At 45.3% G+C, this 9,201-nt stretch overlaps 1 non-coding gene across 1 annotated transcript; it reads right to left on the bottom strand.

Annotated features, from left to right (window-relative positions):
• Positions 1-287: 287 nt before the first annotated feature.
• On the bottom strand, positions 288-362 carry Trnat-cgu (transfer RNA threonine (anticodon CGU)). Its single transcript has one exon. It is a non-coding gene; the product is annotated as a tRNA-Thr (tRNA).
• Positions 363-9,201: the final 8,839 nt, after the last annotated feature.

Below are 9,201 nucleotides of genomic sequence, written 5' to 3'. Positions count from 1 at the left end.
GTGTAGCTGCATGACGGGTGAAAGTCAGGTCGGTATCCGAGCATTGCCTGGGAAGTCTCCAGACAGGTCTTCACTGGTCGTTACGGATCAGTTCGAAGCTTATCTCTTAAGAAATGACGTTTTTCAAGATAGTGCCCGCAAGCAGTAATATCGGCGAGCTAGAGTACCAATTGGACATAATTTGCCACGATATTCATCAGGCGGACAACCAACAACTTAATCAGAATTATATATTAATACCTTCAGCTGCTAACGGGCGTTGATCAACGGGGACAGGTGAAAATGTGTGCCCCGACAGGGACTCGAACCCGGGATCTCCTGCTTACGTGGCAGACGCTCTACCCATCTGAGCCATCGAGGGCACAGAGTATAGTGCGACTGCAGGGACTATCCTGCGGGTGCCTCCCGCGGGACCAACATTCTCATCTTATATATCCACAGACTACATTCGTAGTGTCCCTACCCAACGCACTCATTACTCGTGGAAGACATTCTTACAAGTCCCGCAACTTGATTGGTGACTGCCAAGCCGAATAACTGTTTGCATATGGGCCAGAGTTGGGCGAATAGGTTATTGACTTGTTCAATTTGTGAAGCTTGCTCTCTTGAATGAATCATCCAGTTTTTTGTTGACATTATTATCATTTGTTTGTCTGTCCATGTAAATCGTATCTACCGACTTCCTTCCTATTGGAATAATTCTTTCGTGAGCGTAGTTTTCTTGTTATTTATTTGTTTATTTATTTATTTTCGTCTTAAAGTGTATTTAGAACAGGTTACTTCGCAACGTTCTTACCGTGGCGGCAAACAAAATAAAAAAAACCATACTGCGTCACTGCCGTCATTAGTAAAACAGATTACACGGTCAACAGTAAATTGTACTGGCAGAGTTAACCAAATTTCGTGAACTGTCATAACCAGGTTCCATCTTCCGTGCAGAGTGCACCCAATATTTATTTATGTTACAATGGTTATGTGTTCTATAATAAAATACATTTCGTTTATTCATAAACTCATAGTCTAATATCAGTGCCAGATACTCTACATGATCAATAGTACCCGGTCAACTACTACTGGCGTTAATATAGGGTGTGTCCACCATTTGCCTTTATGACGGTTTAAACTCTACTGGAGACACTTTCAGTGAGATGTCTGACTGGTTGTTCGCGAATGGCAGCACATTCTTCCTCAGGAGACTAAACCAGAGAAGTTAGTGATGTTGGACACTGGAGTCTGACGTGAAGCCTACGTTCTAACTCATTCTAGAGGTGTTCCGCTGAGTTCACGTAAGGACTCTGGAAAGGCCAGCCCATTTCAGGAACGTAATTGTCCCCAGACCACTGCCTGGCAGATGCTGCTTTACAAGATGGAGCATTGTCATGATGATACAATCAGTCTTGCCTTATAAATGTTTCTCTACTGTTCTCAGTGCCATAAAATGTGTTCATATCCTTCCGTATTAAGCATTTTATGACAACGAAAAACACCCTCCGTACTGTGGCACTATCTCCTCCGTACTTCATTGTTATTACTGCACATGATAGCACGCAACACTATCCAGCCATTCGCCAAATCCTGACCCTTCCATCGGAATGCCAAAGCTACAGAGTGATTCATCACTCCAAATCTCTCGTTGCCAGTCATCCGTTGTGCAAAGTCGTCGGTCTGTACACCACTTCAAGTGTTTCTTAGAACTGACTAAACAGATGTGTGGTTTTTGAGGAGCTGCTCGACCATTCTTCCCCATTGCTTTTTTAACTCGGTATGCACAGTATTGTCCAATGCTCGACTGATCCTGTCGTTGAGTACATGAGGTCTGCTTGGTCTTGATTTAGCTATGAATGTTCATTAGCGACTCTATTTCACAATCACATCACACTGTCGACTTTCGCAGCTTTAGAAGAATTCAAATATTGCTGGTGAATTTGTTACTCAGGCGATATCCAATGAGTAGTCCACGTTAGAAGTCACTGAGCTCTCTTTTCTGGATTACTGTGCTGTTAATGTCTGTCCACTGATGGCAGAGTACTCGGCGCCATCTCTTGTAATTTCGGGTACGCCTTTCGTGACATCTGTCAATTCGATATTACATAGTGACTTCCGAATACTACTGATCAGCGGCTGTAGACAGTCAGTACGAAAATATGACATTGATTATGTATTGTCGTAGCAGTAATATGAAAGGAATTTAAATATATAAAAATATGACCACCGCAATTCACAGTTTTAACACATTATGTATGAAACTTATACGAGAATTTCCTTATGGTCTATGTTTTTGGATTTCGTACTGATTGTTGTATAAAATGCCAATCTCTTTCGAGATAACGTGTGTTTAGTGTTAACGCACGTTCAAGAGACATAAAGCAGATATATATCAATTGTGAAAAGCGGCAATTCTGTGTGTTATTCTACATCTACACTACTGGCCATTAAAATTCCTACACCAAGAAGAAATGCAGATGATAAACGGGTATTCATTGGGCAAATATATTATACTAGAACTGACATGTGATTACATTTTCACGCAATTTGGGTGCATAGATCCTGAGAAATCAGTACCCAGGACAACCACCTCTGGCCTTCATACGCCTGGGCATTGAGTCAAACAGAGCTTGGATGCGTGTAAAGGCACAGCTGCCCATACAGCTTCAACACGATACCATACTTCATCAAGAGTAGTGGCTGGCGTATTGTGACGAGCCAGTTGCTCGGCCACCATTGACCAGACGTTTTCAATTTTGAGACATCTGGAGAATGTGCTGGCCAGGACAGCACTCGAACATTTTCTGTATCCAGAGAGGCCCCCACAGGACCTGCAACATGCGGTCATGCATTAGCCTGCTGAAATGTGGGGTTTCGCAGGGATCGAATGAAGGGTAGAGCCAAGGGTCGTAACACATCTGAAATGTAACGTCCACTGTTCAAAGTACCATCAATGAAAACAAGAGGTGACCGAGACGTGTAACCAATGGCACTCCATTCCATCACGCCGGGTGATACGCCAGTATGGCGATGACGAATACACGCTTCCACTGTGCGTTCACCGCGATGTCGTCAAATACGGATGCGACCATCATGATGCTGTTAACAGAACCTGGATTCATCCGAAAAAATGACCTTTTTGCCATTCGTGCACCCAGATTCGTCGTTGAGTACACCATCGGAGGCGCTCTTGTCTGTGATCAAGCGTTTAAGGTAACCGCTGCCATGGTCCCCGAGCTGATAGTCCATGCTGCTGCAAACGTCGTCGAACTGTTCGTGCAGATGGTTGTGGTTTTGCAAACGTCCCCATCTGTTGACTCAGGGATCGAGACGTGAATGCGCGATCCGTCACAGCCATGCGGATAAGATGCCTGTCATCTCGACTGCTGGTGATACGAGGCCGTTGGGATCCAGCACGGCATTCCGTATTACTTTCCTGAACCCACAGATTCCATATTCTGCTAACAGTCATTGGATCTCGACCAACGCTAGCAGCAATGTCGCGATACGATAAACCGCAATCGCGGTAGGCTACAATCTGACCTTTATCAAAGGCGGAAGCGTGATGGTACGCATTTCTCCTTCTTACACGAGGCATCACAGCAACGTTTCACCAGGCAACGCCGGTCAACTGCTGTTTGTGTATGAGAAATCAGTTGAAAACTTTCCTCATGTCAGCACGTTGTGGGTGTCGCCACCGGTGTCAACCTTGTATGAATGCTTTGAAAACCTAATCATTTGCATATCAGAGCATCTTCTTCCTGTCGGTTAAATTTCGCGTCTGTAGCACGTCATCTTCGTGGTGTAGCAATTTTAATGGCTAGTACTGTACATCTGCATCTGTTCTTAGCAAGCTACCGTACGGTGTGTTTTGGATAGTACTTTGTGTGCCACTGTCCTTTCGTGAATAGTTCGGAGGAGAACGATTTTTCGGAAGCTGCAATGTGAGTTGACATCACTAATTTTAGCCAGCCGCTGTGGCCGAGCGGTTGTAGGCGGTTCAGTCCGGTCGTAGGTTCGAATCGTGCTTCGGGCATGGATGTGTGTGATGTCCTTAGGTTAGCTAGGTTTAAGTAGTTCTAAGTCTAGTAAATGAGTTGTGCTATTTGGGGAGCAAAATAACTGATGATGGTCGAAGTAGACTGGCAACGGCAAGGAAAGCGTTTCTGAAGAAGAGAAATTTGTTAACATCGAGTATAGACTTAAGTGTCAGGAAGCCGTTTCTGAAAGTATTTTTATGGAGTGTAGCCATGTATGGAAGTGAAACATGGATGATAAATAGTTTGGGCAAGAAGAGAATAGAAGCTTTCGAAATGTGATGCTACAGAAGAATGCTGAAGATCAGATGGGTAGATCACATAACTAATGAGGAGGTATTGAATAGAATTGGCGAGAAGAGGAGTCTGTGGCACAACTTGAATAGAAGAAGGGATCGGTTGGTGGGACATATTCCGAGGCCTCAAGGAATCACCCCTTTAGTATTGGAGGGCAGCGTGGAGGGTAAAAATCGTAGAGGGAGACCGAGATATGAATACACTAAGCAGATTCAGAAGGATGTACGTTGAGGTAGGTACTGGGAGATGAAGAAGCTTGCACAGGATAGAGTAGCATGGAGAGGTGCATCAAACCAGTCTCAGGAATGAAGACCACAACAACAACAACAACAACTAGTCTAGGGGCTAATGACCTCCGTTGTTAAGTCCCATAGTGCTCAGAGCCATTTGAATCATTTTTTCACTAATTTTACCTTCATGGTCTTTTCTCGGGATACAGGCTTGAGAGAGCAATATACTGGCTTACTCTTGCAGGAACGGTGATGGCAAACTACACCGTGATGCAATCTTCTGTCTCGGGGTGTCTGTCACTGAAGTTGGCTGAGCGTCTCCTTGAGGCTTTCGCACTTCCTAAAAGAAACGGCGACAAAACGCGGTGCGCTACTTTCGATCGTCTTCATTTGCTCTATAAATCCATTCTGGTACTTATTCCAGCCTGACGAGCAATATTCAGGTTTTGTCCGAACGATGATTTCGTAAGATACCTCCATTGTGGGTGGACCACGGTTCCTGACGGTACTTCCAATTAATTTCATTGTGGTGTATGCTTCACTTGCGACTGTTTTTGGGTGGTCGTTCCATTTTAAATCTCCCCGTACCCATGCTCCCACATAGTGTTGTCGTTTCCAGTGATTGGTCTGTGACCGAGTACTCGTGTAATAACGGTCTTCTGCCTATCTGTGCCCAGAACGTTACATTTGTTCGTGTTGAGGATCGACAGCATTCTTTGGAAGAAGCTCGAGTCTCTGTAGGCCTTCTTACATTGCGCTATAATTTGTAGAGTTGCGATCTCTCTGTATGCAACAACGTCATCCGCGAAGAGTCTCGTGAAAATTCTGACGTGATGCGGTGCTGTTCTAGAGTCGACTTGTGTAGTAGGGAGCCGCTAGTCGTCTGTGTTGCTCAGGAAGAGGCCAGTTGTGATGGCAGGTACCTCTCCGGCGCGTCCTGTCACGTAGCGGCCAGGTGTGAAGCCGGCGCTCCGGCCGTCTCTTTCGCAGAAGCAGTTCCACCGAGGCCTTCTCTGCGTACAAAGTATAACTAAGCTACCCTAGGCCTCTACGTTTTACGTCAATGAAAACGTTTTACGTACTTCTAGAGGCCTAAACTCGAAAGAAATGCTCAAAACGCATCCCCTTGCTCCTACACACATTTGCGATGACCGGACCATGACTATATCTCCGTTTCAACGGCTGCCGAATGGTATAGACTGATTTCACGGGCTTTCCTGGCGACGTTCGTGATGTGTCTTTGCATGAGAAATTTGTAGTGTCATAAACCAGTTGTTTTTGGTGGTGCCAAAGACACACTACGTGATCCAATTATCCGCACACCCCCAAAACATACGTTTTCCATATTAGGTGCATTGTGCTGCCACCTCCAGCCAGGTACTCCACATCAGCGACGTCAGTAGTCATTAAACATCATGAGAAAGCAGAATGGGTCGCTCTGCGGAACTCACGGACTTCGAACGTCGTCAGTTGGTTGGGTGTCAAAAAATGGTTCAAATGGCTCTGAGCACTATGGGACTCAACTGCTGTGGTCATTAGTCCCCTAGAACGTAGAACTACTTAAACCTAATTAACCTAAGGACATCACACACATCCATGCCCGAGGCACGATTCGAACCTGCGACCGTAGCAGTCGCACGGTTCCGGACTGCGCGCCTAGGGTTGGGTGTCACTTATCTCATAAGTCCGTATGCGAGATTTCCAATCTCTTAAACATCCCTAGCTCCACTGATAGTGAAGCGGAAACGTGGAGGGTCACGTACAGCACAAAGGCGTACAGGTCTTTCAAAATGGTTCAAATGACTCTAAGCACTATGGGACTTAACTTCTGAGGTCATTAGTCCCCTAAAACTTAGAACTACTTAAACCTAACCAACCTAAGAACATCACACGCATCCATGCCCGAGGCAGGATTCGAACCTGCGACCGTAGCGGTCGAGGAGTTCCAGACTGTAGCGCCTAGAACCGCTCGGCCACCCCGTCCTGTTGTACAGGTCGACCACGTCTTTTGACTGACAGAGAGCACCCACAATTGAAGAGGGTCGTAATGGGTAATAGGCAGACATCTATCCACACAGGAATTCCTAACTGCGTCAGTATCCACTGCAAGTACTATGACGCTTAGGCGGGAGTTGAGAAGGATTTCAAGATCGAGCGGCTGATCGTAAGCCACACATTACGCCGGTGAATGCCAAACGACTCCTCGCTTTGTGAAAGGACAGTAAACATTGGATGATTGAACAGTGGAAAAACGTTGTGTGAGTGACGAATCACGGTACACTATGTAACGATCCGATGGCAGGGTGTGCCTATGGTGAACGCCCGGTGAACGTTATCTAGCAGCTTGTGTAGTGGCAACAGTAAAGTTCGGAGGCGGTGGTGTTACGGTGTGTTTTTCATGGAGGAGCCTTGCATCTCTTGTTGTTTTGCGTGACACTATCACAGCACAGATCTACACTGATGTTTTACACCTTCTTGCTTCCTTCTATTGAGGAGCAAATCGGGGATGGCGCTTGCATCTTTCAACACGATCGAGCACCTGTTCATAATGCATGGCCTGTGGCGGAGTGGTTACACGACAGTAACATCCCTGTAATGCACTGGCCTTCACAGAGTCCTCACCTGAAGCCTATAGAAAACCTTTGGGATGTTTTTGAACGTCACTTCGTTGCAGGTTTCACCGACAGACATCGATACCTCTCCTCAGTGCATCACTTCGTGAAGAATGGGCTGCCATTCCCCAAGAAACCTTCCAGCATCTGATTGAATGAATGGTTGCGAGAGTGGAAGCTATCATCAAGGTTAAGGGTGGGTCAACACCATACTGAATTCCAGCATTACTGATGGAAGGCGCCACGAACTTGCAGGACATTTTCAGCCAGGTGTTCGGATACTTTTGATCACATAGTGTAATAAACCAAAGAGAGATGTTACGGTAGATTTCAAACATTTCTGGCGATTCTTACATTTAATTGGGCTGGAAACATTGGTTTTAACTAATGACTGTCCCAGCCTCCATAATCGGATGAACGGACCATCAAAAACGGGCCTAATACACAAAATTTCCGAGATACGCGACGGATAATTGTTTAAACGTCTATCTTGTGGCCCTAAATGTTCATCTTTCTGCGTATAACACATAATGCCTACAATCGTCAATGTTAAAAAGTCAGTGAGTAAATATTTTTCTCTAAATTCACGTTATATTCTACAAAGCAACAAATACCTTGCTGTGAATGCTGTAAATGAAAGTTTGCAGTCACTCACACCTTGTCAAAATATCAAGAAAAACGACGAACTACTTGAATTAACACAACTTCGACGTATGGTCATAAAGTCAATATTACAAGTATTGCACCTCGTAATTTCGCCTTTTATCTTTCGTTCACTCAGCCTGGCCTCAGTTAGGTACCAATGTAGCGCAAACATTGGCGTGTTATAACAGTTTTTTGAATCTTCATTTTTCGGCAATGGCTTCCGAACGTTGTCCGCCCGTAGGAACATTGTGAGACTGCGCTCATCGCTCACGCTGCCTAAGACCCGGTACTACGTTCCTCGACAAGTCGGCCTTCAACTTTCCAGAACAATTTTTCAAACAAATTAAGAAAACGCTTATCCCCCAAGTTGCAGCTTTTACTCTTTTCTTCAGCAAATGTTTTTCCAACATCGCCCTGGCTCTATTACTGAGCAGGAGGAATATAAAAAAGGACCATCCACAGCCGGATCGTTACACAGTGTATCTAAAACAATGTGGATGTTATATGCTGGTGCGCCATAGGCCACAGTTCTCTCATTCCCAGGGGGCACATCCCGTTGCAACCGTGTAAAAATATCATGAGTAACGTTCTTATAGACAGCATTTGTAAGACGTGGTGGGATAACAAACGGATCAGTGAAACAGACACTCACGAGTTCCAGCCCAGCCATTAACTTAAAGCGTTGTTAAATGTCTTCCATGAAGTGTACCATGAGGACTTACATTGGGTCACGAATCTCATGCACGCCTGTTTAGGACTAACAGCAAGATACAGAGGGCGGGTAAAAATATGGAAAAATCGCGATGAATCCTTGCTTGAACGTAAATGCAGGTGCTAGCCAAACCTGCAGGTTGAGGTGTTATATTTGACCACGAAAGGAACCTGTACAATGTCCTCAATACGTTGCAGGTGTCAGCTGTCATGAGTTCAGTGCATCCCAACGTGGGAAAATCATTTGTTCTCACACGGTGTGTGATTCCGTAACGACGATAGTCAAAGGGTCTGTTGTTTCAAGAGGCACCGTATGGAAGATTTACACCGCTTTCAGAGAAAACTAATTCGCAACGAGGACAAAAGTCGGTGTAGAGCGATCGCAACACACAGTCTTCGAAGAGGTCTCTGACAGCTGTCGAAATCACTGCAGAACTGAACGGCACACTCACGAATCTTGTCAGCAGCATAACAACACGAAGGGGGATCCGTAAGCGGGGAATTTCAGGACTAGCAGGAATTAAAAGAACTCATCAGTGATTCAAAAGCCTGAAATCGCAAAGCGTTGTGCCGAAGCCATACAACTTGGGCTTTAGAGCAATGGAAGAAAGGCATTTGACCGGATGGATCTTGTTTCACACTGTTTCCAATTTCTAGTCGAGTTTACAGCCCAGGAGTGAAACA

Source organism: Schistocerca gregaria, chromosome 1, assembly GCF_023897955.1.
Source record: "Schistocerca gregaria isolate iqSchGreg1 chromosome 1, iqSchGreg1.2, whole genome shotgun sequence".
Classification (NCBI taxonomy): domain Eukaryota; kingdom Metazoa; phylum Arthropoda; class Insecta; order Orthoptera; family Acrididae; genus Schistocerca; species Schistocerca gregaria.
Note: the sequence above shows the minus strand (reverse complement) of the source record. Positions and strands in the feature narration are given on the sequence as shown.